We start from the raw sequence: 26,229 nt of genomic DNA, 5'->3' as shown, positions 1-26,229 counted from the left end.
ACGTAAGTGGAGATGGATTGGGCACACGCTGCGAAGAGATGAAAACGAGATTTGCAGAGAGGCGCTTGATTGGAATCCAGGTAGGTATGATTTTGACTGTCATGAAGTTCATTGGCCACGGCCAATCTGGCCGGTTCCGGAATCCGAAAAATCAAAATGATCAGATTTTTACTTGTGACACCTGAATAGAAAGCTCTTGATCAGTTCATGATGGGAAGAATTACATGCTTTACATCAGTGGCTTTAAAATAGGGAACTTTTGATGCCTATGATTTAATAACTGTTTTTGGATGATTAAGGCGTCTTGGATTCGAATTATTTGCCAGATTTTGTCTATCGGCTTCTGAGCTCGTGTGTGTTTGGAAATATCACAACGACATTTCACCTTTGAATTACCTATTAAAAACCATCCAAAAATTACAATTTGATTTTATTCAACACCAAAATATAACTTTAATCTTAATCAATCTGCACAAAAGCAAAGCACAAATTAGCACAACTTTGGAGCATCTGCACTGCACACAATCGGAGTTGCTGGTCCTGCTACCAATTGGGCCGTACATAAATCGGAACCGTTATGATTTGCTTGGCACAACAAGCACAACTTGCCGTGTGTGTCACTACGCGCCGCTGCCATTATCTCTCGATTTAAAGAAAACGATAAACCATCCAGTAATTATTCCGATTTTCGTACCAACGATCGTTCGTCGACCACAGCTAAGCGCCGAGCCCAGTAGCGCGTCGCTAACGTTGCGTTACAGTTCCATGTAATTATTCGGATTCATACCGAGTATCAGCGCAAATAAATATAAAAGTCCGGAGAGATTTCTCCCAGCCCAAGCCAAAGACGACGCGGCCTAACACAGTACGGGGCCGGTGCAGAAAACCATAACCTCAAGTGATTATACAAAAGTGTGCTTCATCAAGAGGGAAGAAATTAATGCCCCGATACGATGACGAACGCAAGGAAGCTCCCCATGCCGTGCCACGCGGTTGCCATCGCTTCGGTAGATACGCCACATCTGAAGCCTAACGCCTCGACGGTCTCGGAGAAGAAAATGGCGAATCAGCAGCAATCATCAGCGATCGCGACCAAATGGAACACTTGGTACGGTAATGCACTCCTTGAGCAGTCCAGGTGTTTTTCGCTTTTTACCAACTAGGTGCCTACATACCTGTAGTAGGTATAAAAGTGTGAACTAAGTGCTACCTACTTCGCTCTGGGGATGCAAATTTATAATGCATCTGCAGTTGCGCATCAGTGCGTGGTAATTCCACTAGCCAGAGCATCGGCTGCATTTGCATGCACAAACCACTTAAAAAGTATGGTTTCAGCCAGCACTAGTGAATTTCTTTCTTTCTTCTTAATTAATTTTATGCTAACACATTATCTTGGAAGAGCACACATGCTCGAGATGATATTTATCCAGCTTTAAAATTGTAATGTCAAATGGAGTTACCATTTTTATGTTCTTTGAGTTGAAATCCTATACGCATTTATTTCAACACCAATTGCATCCAAACACATACGATTAAATTATTTTCACAACAGATTACAGAAATGCTTGATTTTTATACCCAAGCAACCAAAAGTCACACATTTATTTACTTAAATGACAGCTTTAGAAGTTACTCATTGACTGACAAAGAAAAACAACTGCCCAGTTTCCTGAGTTATGTATATGTAGGGGAGAGTGGGCTAACGTGGGCCACTCTAAATATCTCAGCTGTGTGTTGAGATCAAAATCTCAATCCAACTGTCATCGTCGTCGCTTTGGTTAAGCATGTTTTTTTTATATGTTGTTTACTTATGTAAGTATTATATGCTTCTTTTATTTTACTAGCCTAGAAAAAAGCACTTACAAAATTAAACAAGCGCCCGCAAAATTGCATCCGCGGGAGACCTAGAGTCACGGTGTCTCTGGTGGAACCACTTGCACCACTCAAAAGCTGGGACTTTCCCCTTTCATTTGAGTCCAAATTTAAAATAATCCACTGGGGAATCTAGAACAACTTTTTTTTTGAAGATTTTTCAACCTTTTCAATGGTTTTTTTAAAAGACAAAATCATATCAGGAATTTCCTATAAGATCATGTTATTGACATATGGAGTTGAACCAACGCTTAAGGTAAGACAAGCGTTTTCACAATGATTATTATGATTTTGTCTTTGAAAAAACCATTAAAAAGATAAAAAAATCTTACAAAATAAATTGTTCTAGATTCTCCGGTGGTTTGAAAAATAAAATTTTCTTCCAGAGACACCGTGAAAGTAGATAACAAAAATATGCTCATACGCTTATGATCTTAGTTTTGGGGATTTTTTTTTATTATCTGACGGGTTTGCACCGGGGGTCTTCAGATTTTCCCTAAAATTGAAAATTTGGTTCATTTTTGCGACTTAAAAACACATGTATTTTTTCAGATTTCTAACTTTTTAATTTTTTGAGTTAGCTTCGGTTAGATTTTTTTGTAAATAAAAAATAACCATTTTTCAAAGCTACATAACTCTGTTGTTTCTCAACGGAAATTATAAAATAGCACATCAAAATGCATTGAAATTTTATCAGCTTTCCAAATAGAATAGTTGAAAAAAATTAAATAATGACCTTCAACATGAAAAGTTGTAAATAAACTTTAAATGGCGTCTAAAAGTACCGTCTGCACCACCGAATATTTTGCAAAAAATACCATTGTATAGCTCGATTCATGATGCAACTTTCATCTGAAGACACCAAAGTGGGCCATTAACACCTTGAAGAGTTATGAAAGAAATAATGACAATAAATCTCTTTTTTTGCATCGAAAACAAACAATGGTCGAACAACTGCACTCACACATGGAGATATCAAGCACTTCGAACTACATGGAAACGAAAGAACTTATCAAAGCTGGTAAAAAACACTTCTTTTTCGTCCTTTTCAGACTGCCTCTACTCGCATAACAGTCCCATATTAATTTTCGTCATTTTAGGTCAACATAAGGCTTCAACATAAAAGACTAAAAAAAGAGGTTTTGTTCTAGAAATTTCGAAAAAAATATCAATTCGTGGCTGTCCTATATAAAATATACCTGAATAACAGTCCCATATGTGAAATATCACGGATTTGGTTAATTTTCAATGTTTCTTTCGGCGAAATAGTCTTTGGTTTATTGCTCTGAATCATTTAAACATTTTTTTAACTCACTTGATGTCGAATGATGCACACTAGTTTTCGAAGGCAGGTCTGACTTTCTTAGGAATGACTTCCTGAGCGAAAAACTATCGGATGCAATCAAAAATCGTAAAAAGATTCAACTTACAATGTGGAATTCATGATAATTTTTTGCAAAAGTATGTTTCTTTTTCTGACAATTGCATTTAGAAGTTCAAAAATGATCAAATTTAAGTCTTAGAAAGTAGCTTGGTGAGAAAAAAATATATTTTGTATGGGACTGTTATGCTAGTAGATTCGAAAAAGGTTTCAAATATGGTCGATTAACAGTCCAATAATGAATAAAAATGGTGCTCTCGACCTTACCAATAACCCAATTTCGAAAATTTCAGGTCTAACGATTTATAATGACAACCTAGAAACGATTTTCGTTTATGCTGAAAGTGGTGGTCACAATTTAAAAATATATTCCAAAACAGAAAAAGCTGATTGTCTCGCTTGCTTGTTTTTGTATATGGGACTGTTATGAAAAAAGGGGCGGTAGGTTGTTGCAGCTTAACTGACTTCATGTTATATCCAAAAATCTAATAACGTATTCGTTTATAGCCAGTTTTGCACCAGGTCACAACAAGTTATGCACATTTTACTGTCATTTTTAGAAGTTTATGCGCTAAGTTTTGCATCCGTAATTCCCCAGATTTGATTTAAAATGGACGGTGGAACACTGAAGATTCGTGTGTAAGCGATCGAGGTAGCAAAACACTGACGACGAATTATGTTCGTTCTAGTATGGTAAACCTCAAAACTGGGCGAATGTAGAAAACGAATACGGTAAAAGTATCATATTTTCATCATTTTACAGCGTGGGCTGGCCATACTGAACTCTTTGATTATTTTTACAACATTTGTGCCACTTTCTCATACTTTTTTGATCAATAGGAAAGGATTTTGGTGTCCAGTGCTTAGCTCCCGATATAAAAACTATGTAAAGCACTGTCGTACTTAAAAGCCTATTCTTCAAATTCCGTTTATAATTTTTTTTTTCATTGGTGCCAATAATCACTTGCCATTACCTTTCGTCGCAACATTCGTTAACAGAATGTTGCGACGAAAGGTAATGGCAAGTGATTGTTGGCACCAATGAAAAAAAAAATTATAAACGGAATTTGAAGAAATGGCTTTTAAGTACGACAAGCACGTCTATATTTTATTTTTTTAATCACATTTTCGTGATCCCAAACACAGTGACTGAACCTTCTACTATTGGCATTGATTATGCTTCACAATGATCTTTGATCGAAAAATTAATAAGTTATTTAGTATATGACCAGGTTGTAAAAGCAACATTCCCATTATTAGTTATATCACATAAACAATACGATACTCAGAATTTTGGTTAAAATTTAAAGTTTGCTGCAAACACTCGAAAAAGTAGTGTTTTTTACCTGCTTTGGTAAGTTCTTTTGTTTCCATGTTTTTAGAAGTGCTTGATATCTCCATATGTGAGTGCAGTTGTTCCACCATTGTTTGTTTTCGATGCAAAAAAAGAGATTTATTGTCATTATTTCTTTCATAACTCTTCAAGGTGTTAATGGCCCACTTTGGTGTCTTCAGATGAAAGTTACATCATGAATCGAGCTATACAATGGTATTTTTGCAAAATATTCGGTGGTGCAGACGGTACTTTTAGACGCCATTTAAAGTTTATTTACAACTTTTCATGTTGAAGGTCATTATTTAATTTTTTTCAACTATTCTATTTGGAAAGCTGATAAAATTTCAATGCATTTTGATGTGCTATTTTATAATTTCCGTTGAGAAACAACAGAGTTATGTAGCTTTGAAAAATGGTTATTTTTTATTTACAAAAAAATCTAACCGAAGCTAACTCAAAAAATTAAAAAGTTAGAAATCTGAAAAAATACATGTGTTTTTAAGTCGCAAAAATGAACCAAATTTTCAATTTTGGGGAATATCTGAAGACCCCCGGCGCAAATTGTCAGATAATAAAAAAAAATCCCCTTTTGTCATGTTCTTTCACGTGGAAAAGGAATTTTTTAAGAAAGCGCTGCTAGACATAGACCGTCCAATTTTATTGGTACTCACTAACCGCGCAATCCTGTGGGAACTTTTCAATTTCCAAAACCAAAACCAAAACCCACCCAACTAAAGTGAAATTCCGGCCGACCGGCCGAATCGAAACATCATTACATTGTTGAGGTAGCATTAAAATTTTTTATCTCCCCTTCCTGGACAATCAAACATCGAACTCTTTTGGTACCGACATCGTATGTATCTACACATCATACACCAACTTTCATCATTGGCCAGAATGGAGAAGGTTCGCCGGGTAATGACTGTTTAAGTCGGACAAGATGAGATTTCGGACTGTTCGGTGGGGTTTTTGTTGTTGGCCGCCGCTGCCGCCGACATGATCCGAAAGCGCTGATGAATGATTACGATGTTGTTCTGCATGTCGGAAGTGGAAGTTGTATAACGCCCAGAATGGGAATTTCTTCTCCCCTGTCAAATGTTTTCCAATGTCTGTAGTGTTACAGAGCTTTGATTTTTTCTATTCAAGTTTTATTTAATATTTTATAGGCCGAAAATTTTAATTCGTCGAATATTCGGCTCACATAGTTTTGAACATGAAAGGAAAATATTCAATTCCTGTCCTCCAACAGTTTCATAACAAAAACCTTTTCTAATTGATGATGCTTTGATACTATTTAGGCTTAAAATAAAACTTAAAATAAAGGTTAAGTTCTAATCTTTAGAACTGCTATTAAAATTCCAAATCTTAAAACTGATTTATCAGACTTTCACTGAGCGAATCTTCTTGCATCTTAGTTGTCTATTAAAGATTCAATAAAATCTTAATAAAGAAAAAAACAACCTATACTTGTGTAAAATTTTGTTGTTATCTCTAAATTTCGTAAAAAAAGCTTTTTTATTTTTTTACGAAAAAGCTCGAATCAGCAAACATCGAAGCAATTATTAAAGTCAGGTATAAAATATTTTACCTCTAAACCCTTTAATTCAAATGGTTTCAAAAAGTCACCTGGGAATCGATAAATCTGACGATCTTTTTCCCGAAAAATTTTGGGATCCCGGGAAAAATTGAAAATGAAAAGTTTTACACTCTTCCTCTACTGCATAACAATGGAAATATTTGATCCCTTTTTCTTATTTTCATCTTATCTTTTTGAAACTATTTTGCAGATCGCCGTCTTCTGCATTTTCTGACAGCGTGTACATTCAAGTTTACATGTTTTAAAGGTTAGAGTGAAACATGAACCCGTAGATGAACTAGAAACGTTTTCGTGGGGTTAAAAACATTGTGAGACTTTGAAAGTTAAAGGAGATTTGATCCTTCAATCAGGGTGCCCTAAGCATTGGCATAAATCATGCAAAATCTAAAGATAAAAGTTCCATTGACTTTTAAGGCCATATTAGTTTTCATTTCAAAGTTGATCAGAGTCAGATAAAAAAAATTCTGAGAGTTTGTCTACTACGCTATATTCATTGCATACTTAAAGGTGCATTTCTTGTTTTTGTCATAAGCACTGTTTTGAGTCTTTTTATCAGGAAATTTGTGGATAATTATTAGTCTTTGGATAAAAATTAATAATTTCGTGCTTAGCTATGACCAATATATCTTTTACCCATTACAGACATTTTGGAAAAAAAATCTTAAAAAAATTGACAGATTACCGTTGCTTTGCAAATATGGAATTAAGAAGTTCATATTATACTCTAACGATTTACATATTGGAATAAATATTTGCATTATAATTTCTTCGTGTGGGAAACATTTTAAAGTTATAAAAAAAGATCCTCAAGTCACATTTTGTTAATTTTTTGAAACAAAATGCAATAATAAAAAAAATATTTCTTGGTGTTTGGTTATGCTCTATTAAACGAATTTTTCTAGACCATTTGATTTATTATTTCCGTTCCGAGGTAGAACTGAGGAATCAAGTATCCCCAGGTATCAAGTACCCCTATTCTTCTATAGTATTTTAAAAGTTTTCATACATTTCAAACATTTTTAATTCTTCAAAAAATTAATTAGCAATTATAAAATCGAAGACCCAAAAACTAAATACTTTATCCGACAAACAAGACTGATTCTTGCTTTAAAAATTAAAAAATTGAGAAAGATTATTCACTAGTGATAGAAGATGGTTAGAAAGACTTCAGGTTATTCATCAAATCTCGTAAATTGAATATAAATTAATTCTTCACGGCTCGAAGGTATAACATATACCGTAAACTTGGAGAACATTGATCACTTTTTGAATTCCTTTTCGAACATTTTGGAAGGGGTTCCTTTTTTGTAACACATAGAAGTTAAAAAAAACTTACTGAGATAATGAGTATAAAGCATGATCATTGGTAGCTGAATATTCAAACGAATTTGTGTTAATAACTAAATGTTTGTAACAATACCAGATTTCATGTTTCGGGGTAACTTTGGTCACTATGAATTTAACGTATCTCAACATCTTCAAATTTATTGATTTTATGCCAATTAGCACTGAAGGCTTAAAACATCAATAACAGAAACTTTCAGTTTGGAATCAATTGAATTTTTCAACGTTTTCGTTCATAAACAAATATACTCAAAAGATGTTACTGCATACATTTAGGGACAAAAATTATAAACATTTCTCAATATTTTTTTAGCATGAAAAACATATGAAACTATGACTTCATGCAATTCCCCAGGACCTCCTACTGTTCCTATGTTCTTGTTTTTATCCAAACTTAACCATTTGACAGGGTTTTTAGCCATGTGTTCTATACAGGCTTTCACATAAAAACTGTTCGTTTTTTTAAATATACAAAAATTATCATAGAATGACAATAAAAAAAACTCTAAAGCTTTACCTATACAAAGGAAAAAAGTTAAACTGTCGTATAAAACAACCCATTTGCTTCTAAATGCTATCATTTTATCAGGAAAAATGTTGGTTTGTGAGTCTTAGAAAAAACAGATTTATTATAACTTTAAAATTACATTTTATGTGATATAAAAAAATTCCAACTCTCTCAATTGTATTTCTGTGGTTCACAAGTATATTTCTAAAGGAGAATTTTTATTTTTATTTTGACTCCGACTTTTTAAACTTTAATTTTATTGTAAGGCTGAATATTTGAACAGGATACATCTTTCGAGTTTGGATAAACGATCTGCAGTTTTATTTTGCATTTCATATAGCAGAAGTATAGCTTGTTTTTAGAATAAATACTGTCAACTGGGGCAACACGCAACTCTTTTCAAGTTCAATAGCTTCTAAAAACTTAATGTGCACAGATATTCATACTTAAGGTTGCCACAGCACGTATCCGGGCTGGACATTTGATTTCAAAATTGATGACCAAAAATCCGGACAATATCCGGGCAAATTTAGTCAAAATCCAGAAATAACTCAATGAAAATCAAGAAAAAAATAGAAAAAAATCCATTAAAATTCATCGACAGATTTTAAATCGTATAAAAGGCTTCAAAAAAATCTTTCATGATTATTTTTATAAAACATGCTCAAAATATTTCGTATTTCGAGGCATAAATAACAAATTTTACAACACAATTTGCTAGTTTTTTGTTTGATTTGCCAAGTAAAGTGAATAAACCCGAATTATCATTGAATATCCGGACAAACCCGGATAAAACCAGGCAATCTAGCTACCTTAATCATACCGCTTGAACATCAAATTGTCGTAGTCAGACAAATTATTGGTGTTTTGTGACTGTCCGAAAAATATTCTTAAACCATTGTTGATGGTATAGGATAATAAAAGTAATATAAGGTTTGTAAGTGATAGTTATCATGAACCCGATCCGTCATACGGGGTAAAGTTTTTTACGGCATCGAAATATGTTAAAATTTGCACATCTATTGTTGAATTTTTTCAATTTTCTATAAGAATTGAAAACTTTAAAAAACCATCTCACGGTGTGAGGAACAATATCACAATGTTAACTTTATTACATTAAAAAAAAAAAAATGAATAGATGTTATGGTATACAAATGTTGCAGTTTAAGGCAAAAAACCTTCTTTAAATAAATAAATGCATAACAACAACCCTTCTGTTGCATGATGCCCCGTTTGACGGTAAACTAGATTTTTTTTGTTTAAAAACTGCTTTAGATGAATCTTTGATTAAAATGAATAAACAATTTAGCCTCCGCCTGACCCCCCTCCCCCCCCTCCCTCCCTCCAGACAAAATTGCCCGGACCACTCGAAGGCTTAATCCGATCCTGTTTTAACATAATGTTTGATTTTGAAAAGACCTGCTTTTCCAACCGACCAGTAACAGTGTCGAAAGTAGTATCTTCTTTTTGATACAGTTTTATGACAGTGTCAAACCATCATTCAGGTTAAATAAATTGTTTTCAAGCGTATTTTCCTGCTTTTGCTGAAAATTGTGTATGCAACTCTCCATTTTTTCATTAAAGTCTGTATCACATAGAATCTGGTCACATCTTTTCATTTACTGCAGCGCCCCTAGTTGTTACATCGCTAATCTATTGACAGTGTTTTGATCCGGATGGTTTGTTTACTTTTTGTTTGTTTACTTAGTGGTGAAAGTAGTCAGTCAAAAGTTATCGATGATGGAATGCGAAAGGCGAGTGAAAATTCTGCACACTCACGTAGAGAAACCGACGTGGTTAGGGGTAAAGATCGCGAAATTCCTGAAATATCCTAAATCTACTGTAAATTCGGTGCTGCAACGTTACCGGGAGACCCTTACGGTGGATCGAGCAAAACAAACCAGGCGTAAAAGTGAAACATATGACCGGAAGCTGCGAGCAAAGGTAATTCGATCAGTTCACAATAATCCTGGAATCTCCTTGCGTGATTTGGCAAAAAAGTTCAAGACGAACCACAGAACAGCTCGACGAATTTGTTTGCGAGAAGGCTTGTGGTCGTATCATGCAAGTAAACACCCCAACAGGATGCTGAAACAAAACCTGGTTGCCAAAACCAGGGCAAGGAAGTTGTACGAGAAAGTGTTGACCAAGTACAATGGATGCATTTTGATGGACGACGAAACTTACGTCAAAATGGATTTTGGACAAATACCCGGTAAAAAATTTTACCTTGCGAAGCGTAAAGGGAATGTTGCGGGTAGATTCAAGTTTGTTTTCGCAGATAAATTTGCTCGTAAGTTGATGATTTTGCAAGGGATCTGTAGTTGTGGGATGAATTCTAAGATTTTCATCACTGGGGACACAATGCATGGAAATGTTTACAAAGAAGAATGTCTCCAGAAGAAGGTTTTGCCATTCATTCGGTCGCACAAAGGTCCGGTGGAGTTCTGGCCGGATCTGGCAAGCTGCCACTACAGCCGGGATGTCGTTAAGTGGTATAAGGAGAACAAGATCGATTTTGTTGAAAAAAGTATCAATCCACCAAACTGTCCGGATTTTCGTCCCATCGAGAAATATTGGGCAATAGTTCAGGGCAAACTGAATAAATATGGCAGAACCATGAAAAAACCCGCTCAATCGGAAAAGTGATGGAACAAGATGGCGAATGAGGTTACCAGCAGTACTGTGAAGAAAATAATAAGTGGTATCACAAGTTCAAAAACTCATCCGAAAAGCTGACGAATGATTTTTATATATTTTTTTTCCTTAAAGTGCAATAAAAACCCTACAAAATGACATTTTCACTTTTTTGTACGTTATTTCTTTGCGGAGAAATGATCTATTTTATCTATCTATGTGAAAAAGACTTTACTTGTTCTAATTATCAAACTCTGCAAACCATGTTGGATAAATTTATGACTCGTGCTGAAAAAATGCACTTTTCGCAACTGGATGCGTAAATTACAATGACGTAAACATTTAATAAACCCTTCAAACTTATGAAAATGCCATTTATTCTCATCAATAATGGACAATTGAAAATTTTTTGTTGAAGTATTTTTTTCCAGTAAAATATAAAAAAAATGTAGTCCTTCGACTGAGTGAAACCGCAAATTTATCTTTCTTTAAAAGATATAACAACTACTGGTTGACGTTGTACCTCGAAGCTTTAACGTTGATATAGGTTACGTGAACTGTGGCAATAGTCAGTCATTTCCACTTGAATGTGTGAAGCCTGGAGGAGGTGCTTGCCTTCGTTTTTGGGCAAGCATGCGTGAAGTAATGAGGGAATCCAGTGCCTGGTTGCTTGTATTGAGCTGGGATAAAATGGAGAAAAATGAAAAAAAAAAATGCGCCTAGCAAAGGATTTAGCCTGGTACCGGGAACGCAAAATCAACAAACTTTACCTTAGTAGGGGGAACGTTGGGAAATTCTTCGGAAGCCAGCGGACCGTGGAAAATCTATCCGATCCGGAGTGGAGTTCTTCGTTTCGCAGCGACAGGTTGATGGATGCCTGCTACAGATGGAAGTAAGCTCTTGTTCAATATTTTTATGTTTCTACGAAAAGAACACAATCACATTTTATCTCTTTGTGTTTTTTTATATGAAAAATGATCGTGTATGAATTTTTAACTGTATAATTTTAGCTCTATATCCATTAGATAAAGGGTCAAAACTTGGAATTGGTTTTATCTGTTAACTTCAAAATAAATCAAGTTATTAAATTGATTAACAATCTGAAATAAGTTCATCAAATAGTATAAATAACAATAGACTTCTGAGAATAAGTTATATTTTCATCTGAAACTGTCGTAAAAACCACAAAAGCCGAATCAGTTTATAAAAAAAAGCTTAATTAAATCACCTTAAAATCTTCTGACGGATCTCACCGAAAAGTTTTGTCCGCTATCACCATTGAATGAAGTCATCAACGGTGCGTAAAAAAGAAATTTCGGCTGATGAACAGAACTCCTAGGTCTTGCAATTTGGTGTCACCCCGGGAGTTTCGCTCTGGGATATTCAATCAACGAAAAAGCGGCACGACCGCTGCTTGCTGACGACAACTTGGGACTCCAGCAAGGAAGAAAAGAGATCCAAACATCTCTCCAACAGAGAATGGGGAGCAAATTGATATCGCGCGCATCGCTCTGTCGCCTCTTGATTTGCCTGATTGGGTTTGCTGTGTGGGAAAAAAGTTTCAGTTTGCTTGTTGCTTTTTTTTTAGTTTTGTTTACGGTGGGTCGGTAATTTTTAAAAAGGTTTAAAATTATATTCAACAAGCTTAATAACATCTTATTATCACACTAATTTTCTATGCACGATTTTCTTGTAACAATACAATTTCTAAGCTTGTAAAGTTATTTTTCAGATTTGCCAATGTGTTAACATCAGCAACACTGAACAGCTAACGCAGGTTTCGAAAGTGTCGATTCTCTGAGAGAGGCCTTGCAACTTCTAACAACTCTCTGTGAAAGGGTCTCTAATAGGCGGCGGTCGGATCAAAACAGAGCTAGTGAAAAGTCTACCAAACACGCACTCAACAGAAAACAAACTTATTGTTCGGGCGTGAAAGCAATTTAGAACACTGATATTGTAAGTACCAAAAATTAGAATAACAAACCCCTAAATTTAAGATTATAACATGTAAAATATATTTACAGTTTGAAGCTGTGTTAACTGCTATCAGAAATCAGCGTTTTCATTATTCCGTTCGCTACACAATGTTTTTCATATATTTTAAGAAAAATAGGTATAGTATGGATCATATTAATCACAGTGGTAGTAGTTTTCTTTTAAGCTTTGGCTTGGACAGTTAAAAAACGTGATTTTTTTTTTTCTTATTCGCTCTGATTCTTCAAAATGCGCCCCACTAACTGAGCTCTGAAGAGAAGGTACCTAGGTAATAAATTATTTAAAATTTCCGGCATTTTAGGACCAAAGCTACCAAAGTAAGCTCAAGTTAGGTCCAAAGGTCCACTCGTTCATGGAAGTTCAAATTGCCATTTTGATTTTTTTTTTTTCAAACCATTAATATTCCGTTTATCCGCTATGCTCGTTTCCAAATTTTATGGAATTATTTTCATAAGGTAGGACTAGAAGCGGTCAAAAGATGAAAAAGAAGCTGAAAACAGCAAACATTGAACAAATATTGTGCCAAGCAATTCGCCAAAAGTGATTTCATTAACGGGACTTAAAATTTACAAAATGTTTTTTTTTTAAGTCGAAACTTGTCGCGATATTGTCGTAATTTAGCATCGGGTTGTTAAGAAAATGGGAGTTTTAAAGCACGGTTGATTTCAGAAGTCAAATTTGGGGACAGGGGTCGGCAAAATAGGTGGATGACCTATTAATTCAAATTTTCAGCAACAATTAAGATATTATGCATCGGATCGAGACAAAAATTCGCACACAGGAGTATTATAAATCGGATAATCAATTCCTGAATTCAAATTTTGAATCAAACGACAGAAAAAGGGGTCATCCATATCAAATATTTATTGTTTTTTCAATAATTGTGTTACTATGCATCGGATCGGGGCTAAAATTCATACACGGGAGTTTTAAAGGGCGGACGATCTATTCCTGATTTAAAGTTTCGTATCAAAGGACAGAAAAATGGGTCTGCTTAATATTTTTGTATAAATTTTGTTATAATGCGTCAGATCAAGACGAAAATAGACGACAGAAAAAAAGGTCGTTTGTTGAAAATGCATCCCAATTACCATTCAAACACACACTTTTCATCACATATTAGAAGTTAGAAGATATACTGCTCATCAATATTCAACATTGCATTGATTGTTTCTTTGCTATGATTAGAACATTCGAACTACAATTGAACTCATTGGCAAAAATGGGAATTTTGCAATGTTTTAAAATATTTGGTGTATCATTGATATACATTATCAAAAATATTGGACCCAGTATAGAACCTTGGGGTACACCTGAAGTGATTGACGAGAGTGACAATATTGTTTATCATTGAACACTGACTGACATCAATCAGATAGATATGATCTTATTAAATCAATCACAGAAGTTAAAAAAAAACATGCACTTATACATGGCTTATACAATCATTCGCTTTGGAAAATGAGAATGACCGACTGAGACTTATAAAGTTCAATACTTTTGTCATTAAAAACGCTTATCATTGCAGTTTTAGTTTCGTGATTTTTGAAAGTATCCAAATTGAAAATCGCTAATAAGCTTATTTTCGATTAAGTTGTTGTTGATTTTCTTCGTTAAAAAAAATTCAAATACTTTAGATTATCCGCAAGTTTTCAATTGTATTTAAGGTTGATTTTTCTTGATTGAAATGTTTTTGAATTTTTCCAACATCTTTGGTATTTATTCGTTGTTATAATTTTATTGAAAAGATAGGTTAAAGGTTGTAAATATGATACTAGGTACAATTTAAAAACAAAACTTTCAAGGAATTTCAAGCAGTTCAACAGTGTTTCATATAAACGAATAATCACGTCGTTTTCGTTAATCGAATCAAATGAAATGAAATTCAAGCTTGGCTGCAAGCCCTTAAAACAGCTGTGTCACTAGGGATGAACGATTTCGAAAAGGTTAAATTAATCTCTTCGGCTGAAGAATTATTTGAAGTGAGTTCAGAGGACTTGATTATTTCGGATTTTGCCACCACAGAATTTTTGGGGATAGTTTTGGGTCAAGGAATCTTTCATAGTATCTTTTCTTTGAGCTTATGAACTTTATTACGATTTCAAACACTTTTATACGCATACTGGAGCCTATTTCGTCACGTTCACCGTGGCGTAATTGGCTAAAGCGCCGTTGTACTGAAGCGGAGATTGTGAGCTCAAATCCTGCCGGTGAGCCATTGTTTATTTACGGCTTATGTCCTTTCTTTCTTTGATATCTCATGTTTCTCTAAAACTTCCTATCACCTTTGAAAATGTGATCATTTTACAGGTAGGAATATGTACCAAGACGAATTCAAAACATTCAGTTTGACTTCCAATTATTTTTAAAAGTCTTATATTAAAGACTTACCCAGAAGATACATTTCTTACTTCTTTTCGTTATTTGTTCTCATCATAACAAATCTGATGAGTAATGCTATTTGATAAGATTCAAATATTGATCTAGTCTTGTTTAGTTTTAGTAGGTCCTGGCTTATGATTTTCGTTCTAAGAATAAGCTTACTTATGAATTTCGATTTTATGAACATTGAAGAGTTCCTGTTTTCGAAATAATTTGATCAAGACATTTGAAATAAAATGATAAAAAAACATGATGGATCCACTCTGCTGCCCTAACTTAAGCAAAGGAAGTCATCTCCTCGAAGCGCCACATGAACCAAGTACTAAACATACAAACGATTTGACTCCTGCTGTTCACTTTTCCCCGGCAACATTGCAGAGAAAGGAAGACAGAGTGGCTCAACCATCCGCAGAAAATAAAAGTTCCTACCCCTTGTGGTGTTGTCTCGGTTGAATCCCTTCGGCAGCCTAAAAGCACTATTAACCTTCAAAGCACCTTGCTCTGATAGAGCACCATAGCTGATAGCTATTCAAAGATTTTAATTTATTTGCTGCTGACTGCTCACACGCGATCCAGAGAAAAGAGACCTTTCCATTTGCCAAAGATCACAATTTATGACCTCACATGGTTGCTATCCAAATCACTCTCTACTCAACACAGGTCGATCCTGTCATGAACCTTGTTTGAACTTAATCGCTGAACCATCCATTAGATCCCTTCACTGAGGCCATGCGGCTTAAAGATCTCAAAATTCTACTCATTTTGAAAAAATGGGAAGGGTTAACAGACTCGACTATGTCTTTAATAATAAAAAAAATAGAACCGGCTCCCAATTAATCTATCTGTCGTGCTCTACGGGTCAACAAATATATTTCTCATGCGCCGATACCTATGTTTTCACGCACCATGACTCCGACTCTACCAGTTCATTTAACCGTGTACCTAAGAAGTAGAACAGTTTCTTCGGTCAGGTCGTAAAATTGGCAGTAAAAATTAATCAATGGGTCTTAAAACCGCACCTGCTTGATGTCCGAGTCCAGGTTTGAAGCTGTGAGAAAAGAAATTTCACGAGGCGCTAGGTTATCGATTTGCCATCACATCATAATTGGACCATTGTGTTAATCTGTTGTCGTTAATTTATCTCCTCTTTGACTTTTAATAGAAGCGAGAATGAATCCTTTCTTAAGAAAACGTTTGGTGATGATTTCGGGAAAGCTCTGATCGACGTTAGTTAACCTGTGGTTATTAAAGAGCAAAACTACATAAATTTAAAAAAAATTAAAAAATGTTGTACAACCTTGCATTCGATTTGAGGACATAACAAGGACAAACAAAATCAAAATTTGTTCAAAGTATTTAGTTAATTGTTTCATTTTTTAAAGATGACTCTGGGGCATATTTATGAATTTTTATTGAAAAATACATATCCAATACACAAAAACGTTTAAATGCAACGTCGTGGAATGCTCTACTGACAGAAGTACTATACACCGATAGAACACCATCCAAGTTCCTTTATTGAGGAAGAAGACTCCAAGTTTTATGAAAGTAAGTTATTCTTGAGTCTTATCTCTCTAGAACAGAACTTTTTTAGGGTTATTCAAAACGAAAGTTTTTTGGTATATGTTTGAAGAGACAAAGTATTTTATAAAGAAACTGATAGTTTATTTTTATTTCAGATGAAAAATGATGTCCAAAATTTGGCCAAAAGTGGCCAACCCACTGGCAGATATTATTTAATTTGGGTTAAAAAATTAAAATAAATTAAGCTCAACAAAAATGAACAAACCAATTTCTTATTTTAAATATGACTGCCATGAGGGTTTAATATCGATTTTTAAATTTAAATCTTATTTAGAATTCCGAAATTTCCGTTTGTTTTTTTTTAAAAAAAAAAAGCTGATTTCAAGCAATTGAGATAACTGGTTTCCAGCAATTAAGATTGCTGGATTTCCAGCAATTGAGTTTGCTGATCGTTTTCAGCAATTCAAATTACTGGAAATTTTGCTGGAATGTCAGCGGGACAAAAACCAGCAAAATTTGGCTGGTTTCCAGCAAAACAAAATTTACTGTGCAGATAGAACTGTCATGAAGAAAGTGCAATGTAAATAAAACAAAATAACAAACTATTAGTCAGTTATGAATAGGTCAAATTACTATTTGAAGAGTTTCGAGCCAATTGATGATAAAGATTCGCAACACATTTATGATTTGCGTAATGTGAATTTTTAGCTTTATTTAAGCTGTTTTTCTAATTGGTTCAAACTAGCATGAAGCACTAAATACAGACAGATATGATACGAGAAAATGACCGCTCAGAGGAGCCTAGAATCGGTATTGTTTCGTGGGATTGTTAATTTTAAACTAAACTGGATAAAATAACTGGTTTGTCTGGCTTGTTCAAAGGTCTTAGTTAGTCTTTTTAGTATAAAGGATGCAGGTAAAATGAACCAGGCAAATTTACCTTCTTGTGAAGCCGTCCATTCTACTACGATGTTAATTTATTTATTTTTGAGATCATATACGATTGGGCTCTTCCAAGAATGAGGTAGGTACTTCAAAAGTTGATTCGGCTTGTTTAAATGATAGCATTTGAAATTTTGAACTGGTTTTTGGAACTTTATAATTCAAGCTTGTACATCTGTTTGTTATTTCGGCTGTCTCTGAAGCGAAAAAAATATGATGATGCTATTTTCCTCAGCTTAGAGTAATTCGTTGTTAATCTAATAATATTTAATAATTCATCTTATTGCTTTTAAATTTATTTATTTTTGAGTTCAAATATCATTGCGCCTTTTCGAAAAATTGTTACTTAAAAAAGAGCTATCTAGAAACAGTACCATCTATTGCACCGTTCAAAAGTTACAAATCTAGCAATATATGGCACTGTTTTTCGTCATTTTTTAACGGCTTCTTTAAAAAAGAGCACTGGAAATTTTTCACAAGTTTCTGAAAATTTTTTGTTCGAGCTTGTACATCTATTCATCTGTGCTGGAACTGCTCGTATTCAAAAATACACTTGGCAAATTTAAAGCTCATTTTTTCGAAACTTTCATTTGGACACTCACACCCTTCCTAAACACCTCATTTTCAAATTGATTTTGCAACATTTTGTGAGTATTGTATCGTAATTTCTCACAAAAATAATAAAGAGTTTTTGTTCATCATAAAAACTTCTCATCATCGAATCGGATAATTCGTTAGTAGAATTCAAAGCTGAAGAAAATGAAATAAAAAATTTTACACAAAAAAAAAAGAAAATTAAAACTCAAAATTTCCAAAAAAAGTTTATTTAATATTTTTAAATTGCGACCCAGAGATGGGTCTTGACTCAAACATTCAGTCAGCGAAACTTTTTTTGTAGAGAAATGAATCCAACTTAGATGAAATTTCAGGGACTAGATAAGAGAAAATCGATGTTGAAAAACATGCGAAAAAAAAGTTCGTCTTGTCTCCCGGTGAGACTTGAACCCACATCTTACGCCTCTCCGGGGCCCATGTATTAACATTCTACCACAGGAGACCAACCTGGCGTATGAATATTATACTGGTTGAGTGTCGATGTCTATCGGAATGAAGGGAATAGTTCTCCCATATTATCATAATCATTTTTCTTGGTCTATTTCTATTCCCATCATTTCATCTTACGGTAGTTGGAATCAAGTTTGGACATTTTTAAGCACGGTAAGATTTGCATTGCCTTCTCATATCCTGCACGGGTTGTCAGTTATGATGAGAAATGATGCGTTTGCCGTATTTGGATATCCAGCCAATTTCGGTGTTTGGCACCGCCTTATTTCTATTTTTAAATTGCGACCCAGAGATGGGTCTTGACTCAAACATTCAGTCAGCGAAACTTTTTATGTAGAGAGGCGCAAGATGTGGGTTCAAGTCTCACCGGGAGACAAGACGAATTTTTTTCGCATGTTTTTCAACATCGATTTTCTTTTATCTAGTCCCTGAAATTTCATCTAAGTTGGATTCATTTCTCTACCAAAAAAAAACAGTTTATTTAATTTTCTTAAACTACTGTGACAATCTAACCTTTCCTAATGGACCTTTGAATTGTATATATATAATAATGAATGTATAATATAATAATGAAAAACAGATATGTATACCGAATCCGTTCGTTTTTGGCAACATTCGATTTTGGCAACATCCACATGTGCCAAAATCTAACGGTTTGTTGGGACGACGTTATCATATAGTTTTCGCTATTACAGGACCGATATAATTTGGAAAAAAAAACCATAAATACGTTTTAGATTCTTAAATGTTGATTAAATATAATAACAGTAACAAAAAAAATGTAAAATATATATAACACTCAAAAATGACAAACATAAAAATGTCAAGAAAATCAAAACCAAATGTAAACAATAGAATGGAAATAGCAAAAAATATCTTAAGAAGATGCAAAAAACAAAAATAACAAATACGATAAAATGACTAACAATCTAAACACAACAAAAAATGGTCTAAATATGTATAAAACATGATAATAAATAACAAAATAAGACTTAAAATTATCAAAATATTATGTAAAATTTAGTTTATAATGATAAGAATGATTTATTATTATTATTGATAAGCAATGTGTGTGATACGAAGTAATCGAAACATCTCCAGCATCGAAATTTTTAATCAAAATCTTGAATTAATATTCCGAGATTATACAAAGAAGTTCATACAAAAACTGCAATTCATAATAGGATAGCAAAGAAAATTTCAAATAAAATAAAATACCAGTTTATTCTACAAAAACTAAAAATCAATACACATTTTTGACGTAGAATTACGTCTTACGGCAACACTATAGGGGTGCAAATTGAAATTCGCAAACGGTTCTCGCGTCACGAAAAACGCCTCTTTATCGGACATCCTTTCCGAACAATGTTTTGTTTCGGCTGTGTGTTGGTACACCAATATCGATGAAGTGCATATACGAACATGAGCTTGGAAAGTTATAAATATAACTGCCGAGCTTCATTCGTATAAAAAATTTTGTGATGCTGTCGTTCTTGTCTACAGTCCCGGCTCTAGCTGCCGCTCACTCAACAAACGCCAAGCAACCGAGAGCTCCCTCCGAGGTCCCAGCTAAGTCAGCAGAAAAAAAGGTGAAATTGAAAGCTGCAAGAAGCATCATTCAGTTGATTGCCGCATGAGATTCGCTGTCTGACTGTTTGAGGGCAAGCAGCCAAAGAGGCTACGAAAGCTGCTGCTGCTGCTCCTAAGCCAGTTCGTTCGCCCAACAACAACCAAAAATAGTCCTTCTCAGGACTACAAATTGAGAGTTCAAGCATTGCATTGAATATTTTTCCAAATATTTTCATGACAACTTTGGTTCATTATATCCAATATACGTTCGTGCACTGCCGGCCAAAAGTTTGGGATCTCCTTTCCAAAACATGAAAATTTTGTTCAGTAATATCTCAGTCAACTGACGAATATTTCACATCTTTTGATATCATTTAAAAGATCATGACCAAAAAGTATTTGTTAAGGCAAACAGATCCTCAGCACCTCGTAAGTTTTGTTCGAGACATATTTCAAGGGATTTTTCTAACAGTCACATTTTTTGTAAAAAATATTGGAAAATAATCAACCTTTAGTTGAAGTTTTCATGAAGTATGACTTAGATCAAGTACAACTCATGAACTTTCAAATAAGCTTATTAGATTAGCGATACGTTGTTTGATAGCAGAGATACAGAAGTATCAAACTTGCATAATTTTAAGACCAATCCCAAACTTTTGGCCAATGCATCATACTGTGGGGTGATCCCAAATTTTTGGTCGCTAACTTAAATAGTTATTTAAACAAATTTATTAGACAATTTATTTGCACAACTTTTTACAAATGTGTTTTGATAAGTGTGTTTCCAAGTTTTTAAGAGGTGATCCTCAACTTTTGGCTGGCAGTGTACTTTTGATTGAGCCGGGAGAAAAACCAACGGATCAAAGCAAGCTTTTGTTCGTCGATACTCTGCATCACGTGTGTTCCACCTTTTTTCGGTATTCTGCTTTGCGCTATACCTTTATTTTGGGTACGCTACGATATTTTCGGCATATAAAATAAAAATTTTTGCGAATTCGATTAGTCGTCCAACAACTTTTGAACTAAACACATGCCATTTCTACTCGGGCTTGGCTTTATAGCTTCTGCGATAGTATAACAATGCTTAAAGGGGTGGCGCTAGAGCTTGTGACTATTTGGTTAACATATTGCAGTGTTAATGGGTTAAGATTGACTACAAACGCCACTTGCGATAGCAACAAAAAATTAAATGAACCAGATTTTTTTATGTCTTTATTTGAAAGGTCACAGGCTGGTTCACATCTGCGTGAACCAGAATAAGAATAACTAATAATTTACTTGTTGTTGAACCTTTGAGTTCTCGTTGATACAAACTTTTGAAAATTGTATATCAAAGGCAATATAGTTCAATAAAGACAAATTTGAAATAAATCATTAATCAAATTTTCGTAAAATCGATAGAAAAAAGATGTTGTAATTCTACGTAAATCTTGTGGTTGTGTCTAATATACAACCTCTCCAACTTTTTGTCCGAAATTATGTTTTTAACTCAATTTGACTAGTGATTCAGATAGCAATATATATCGAATAAAAATAAACTGAATATACTTTATTGCTAAATTTCATATTTCATTTGAAATAAGTTTTTCCGAATGAAGAATTTAAATATTGCTAATTATTTTTCTCTAGGAACCATTTTTCAACTCTTTTTTTTAAGGTTTTCGTTTAAACATGTAAAAGAAAGATTCTATTTACTTACCTGTGTAACTCATAAATACTAACTAAGGCTATGATCATTTAGAATCAGGGCAGTAACAAACGTGTGTATTTTAAAAACTATTCATTTGATCGAAAAAATTTCTATGGAGGAAATGAAGATGCCGCCGACCGTGGCCTAGAGGATAGCGTTTAAGTCTTCTAAGCCAGAGGTCATAAGATCGATTCTCGGTCACGGCACACATAGTACTCTTTCTGTGGGCTGGTGGTGTTAGCATTAGTAAGATGCTAGCCATGGTATCCTTGAAAGATGTGCGCTTTAGTGTTAAGTAGAATTTAGATCTCTTCAAAGAAACATGAAGTTTCACTGAGATCCTATATGTGTGTGTTCGTTTTTTTTAAAGGTGTTAAAATGACATTTAATGTTAAAATATAAAAAAAAATATAAATGAAAAAAAAAATTATCAAATACTCTTTTTAAGTCATGTAAAATTATGATAGTTTACACAAACTCACCTGGAAAAAGCAATTGGAATCTGGTTTTCATGAGTAGGCATCTCAAAGAATTTGATCTCTTAAATCCGGTTTTAACATTCATTTCTTTGTACATCAGAACACATCTGTCACATTGCGTAAAAATCGGTTGCACAGATTGGGATCTATTAAACTGCTCACTATTTATTAGTAATTTTCATGGTGTCTACTAGTCAGGCATCACTTTTTGCCAGCCGGAAATGGATTTATTGCGTTATCCCCAATAACCATAGACTTTGTACCATATTTAAGATCAAGGGTTCCACTTAAATGCTTCTTTTGAACTTTGTGTGGATCCTAGAGTGTCTCCTTACACTTTTTAACCATTTGGTCTAGAAAAAAATCAGAAAAAATCAACAGTTCATGAGTTTTCAAGTCGACAATGAAAAGTTGTCGAGGCGCAAAATGCACAAAAGGCGCAAATTTGTGCAAAATTATTTTTACCATGTCTTTTTGCATCGTAAATATCTACACACACGTGAACTTAAAAATCTGAAAAAGTAGGCAAGATAGTCCTTTTTAAAACCAACACAACGCTGCTAAAGTTTTGCATATCCGATCTCTTGTAATGTAGCTATCACCGAAATCAAGTGTCCGGGAACTACATGATCATAGCTTTACAGTGGTACCTCGACATGCGAGTTTAATTCGTTCCGCAACCTTGCTCGTACAAATTACTCGTATCTCGAAGATCCAGACAAAATCGGGAAGATTGACATCACTAGTGTTACTAAAGGGTGATACGCTCAAAATTTGGTCAAGGGAAAACGCGTGTAAATCGGTGAAATCGTTTATTTAAAAAATCAAATTAAATTTCTTTTTCAAGTTTAATTAGTATAAAATTCAGGAAAAATATTCAGTTAGGCTTCCGCTTTTCCAAATCCGAATTGCCCGGCCTTACGCTTAACCCCTGCCATCAGATTTTGTACAGCCACCTTGTCCACCTTCTTCGCCGCAGAAAGCCAGTTTGCCTTGAATTGTTGCTCGTCCTTAGCCGTTTTTTTGGTCTTCTTTAGGTTCCGCTTGACAATAGCCCAGTATTTCTCAATTGGTCGGAGGTCTGGAATGTTGGGAGGGTTCTTGTCCTTGGGAACCACCTGCACGTTGTTGGCGGCGTACCACTCCATGGCCTTTTTACCGTAATGGCAAGATGCCAAATCCGTCCAAAACAGTACGGAACAACCGTGTTTCTTCAGGAAAGGCAGCAGACGTTTATTCAAACACTCTTTCACGTAAATTTCTTGGTTGACAGTCCCGGAAGCATTGAAAATGCTGCTTTTCAAGCCACAGGTACAGATGGCTTGCCAAACCAGATATTTCTTCGCGAACTTTGACAGTTTCATGTGCTTGAAAATATCTGCTACCTTTCCCCTTCCTTTTGCCGTATAAAACTCCTGTCCCGGAAGCTGCTTGTAGTCGGCTTTGACGTAGGTTTCGTCGTCCATTACCACGCAGTCAAACTTCGTCAGCATCGTCGTGTACAGCCTCCGGGATCGCGCTTTGCCGTCGTATTTTGTTTATCATCGCGATTTGGAGTCACTACCATCTTGTTAGTCGATAGTCCGGCTCGTTTTTTGGCTCGATGCACGGTTTTAAATGATACAGCTTGTTCGTTAGTTGAGCACCACTGGGTGCATCTATCCAAATTCAATCCTCCACCAACCGATCAGAAAATGCTATGTGGAGCGACGATCGTCTAATGCTGAACAATTGGTTACCAAAACCCACTCTCCCACCGAGCTGTTTTGCGACCGATTGCCCACAACCGACCAGGAGAGATCATCATCAACCATCAGTACTGATAATGCAGTACTGATAAATATCATCACCGCCCGAGCAGCGGGAGAAGTTTTCTCCGATCGGATTGTGCCTGGACTTGTATGTCGCACACCAGTCCTCGAAACACTTTAACCGTCTACTGTTCTAGTTTAGTGTTAAATTATTATAAGTCTTGTCGTTTATAGTTCTAAGCCAAAAATAAATATCTAATGTTTAGTTCCGAACAAGTGCGTTTGAACTTTAAGTGCGTGAAGAAAACTCGCCTCATTTAGACCGTTGGTGAAGCTGTAAGCTTGATTGGTGCATGCAAATAAGATTTACTGCTGGTGATTGGTTTTTACTTGCCACGGTCTCGACGCAGTTGGGTTTGGCTGGTGATAATAGCTTCCAACGATTCGGGCTTGCTAGCTTATTGTCCCGGAACTGGACTGGTCAGCCTTCAGAAAGAAACCGTTTTGATTCTACCTAAGCTTCAGGCCTAAGAAGCTGGTGGTTTGGCAAGGCAAGAACGAGCGCACGGTGGTTCATCGCATACTGGTGTTCGTGGTGAGTTTTTTCAACGGTGGCTCAGGGCAGCCAAGCACATATTTGCGGATATCGAAGGCTGGAATTTGGAACCCGTACCACAGGTAACCTGCTCTGAACACATCATATGGTCCTTCGAACCGGATGAGTGGCCAACGGAACTAGCGGAACGGTTTACGGCAGCAAGCGACGCCATTATATTAGCCATTTGCTGCATGAGCGTATTATCCTGGCGCCATTTCACTGCGACCACAAAGGTGTGATCGCATAAAGGATCGCCATCGCTGTGGACTGTTACTGGCTTGGCTTGGGTTAAGCAGCCAATATTGGCGCAATCGACAAGGCATCATTTACTATACCCAGGTGAGCTCTGTATCGGGTATATGTTCAGCCCTTAATTGAACGGTGGATCGGTTTTTAATTCCTTCCGTTTTGTTTTTCTTTAATTTTGGCAATTATTTGCGATATCGGAAGGTGACTTGCTGGTGAATGGTCACACAGCAACGGTTCAACGGAACAGCTATTGGTTGCGACTCGGGTTGGCGGAAGAACAACCCAGGTGTGGACTTGGGAGTTTAGCAACTTGGTTGCGGTTGGCAACTTGGCGCGTTGCTATCGGGTTCGAGCGGTACGAACAGTGAAGCAAGGGCTTCGGTATACGGACTTGACGGTGGTCAATCTACAACGCCGGAAGTTATCCGGTAAAATTGGAAGCGACCAGCAACGGTGCTGGTGGAAGGGCAAGGTGGTGAACTGGTATGTAACTCTGTAACTCTTTAAGGCCATTTATTTTGAACATTTTTTGAGTTTATTGGTTTGGTGCAACTGTGGGGTTTCATGTTCACAACAAAATATTTTGAGTATTTAAATTTGGAACAATTGGTTCGTTTTCAACAGTTTACGATATTTGGTTTCTGGATTAAGTCGTGGTTCTGAAATTTAAGGCAGTTTTAGCTTGCGTTGTTGGATTTTGGAAAATCCTGTTGATTTGTTGAAATTTAGCGGAATTATATTGCGTTGGTGGGATGTAAGAAAATCCTGTCAGTTCATAACTGAATTAAGATTGCGCTTGGTTGGAGATAGAAAATCTTAGCTGATTTTGAATCAAATTTGCGGTGTTTTGAGAAACATATCTTGACTCAAGGAGTTTGAGTTGGCTTCGATACAGCTTGTAGCTGATTGCGTTGGGTGAATCTCGAAATAAATGAAATTTGGATGAGTGTAAATCTATCTTTACTTATTTTGGGAACAAGGTGTTCCATTGAATTATCTACCGAATTTGGGATTTTGAAAACCTATCAGCAACGATTGGCTGAAGTGAGTGCTACAATAAGTTATTTTGAGAAACTCCTTGAGGTAACAACGTTCTTGAGATTCAGATCGGGTTGTTTGATATAGTTTCAACATTTTGGTGTGAATCCGCTTTGATCTGTGGAGATCAATTTGATTTCTGGTTCATTCAGTAGCGTTAGTTTGAGCCAGTGTTGGCTTGTGTGATTCGAATATATTTCGAACAGAATATTCGTTTTATCAGGTGTTGGTTTGAGGCAGATCTTTGTTAGTGAATTTTTAATTCTGTGATC

General features: G+C 35.3%; 1 protein-coding gene across 1 annotated transcript in view; it reads left to right on the top strand.

Annotated features, from left to right (window-relative positions):
• LOC129743766 (protein-glucosylgalactosylhydroxylysine glucosidase-like) overlaps positions 1 to 26,229 on the top strand; it is a 118,120-nt gene that overhangs the window by 4,631 nt on the left and 87,260 nt on the right. The window contains exon 2 of the mRNA XM_055735919.1: positions 12,408 to 12,631. The gene's annotated coding sequence lies outside the window, so the exon portion shown is untranslated. The remainder of the gene's footprint in view (positions 1 to 12,407; positions 12,632 to 26,229) is intronic.

The sequence above is a fragment of the Uranotaenia lowii genome, chromosome 2 (assembly GCF_029784155.1).
Source record: "Uranotaenia lowii strain MFRU-FL chromosome 2, ASM2978415v1, whole genome shotgun sequence".
In the NCBI taxonomy this organism is placed as follows: domain Eukaryota; kingdom Metazoa; phylum Arthropoda; class Insecta; order Diptera; family Culicidae; genus Uranotaenia; species Uranotaenia lowii.
The sequence above is the reverse complement of the archived record's forward strand: the minus strand, read 5'-3'. Positions and strand labels throughout refer to the sequence as shown.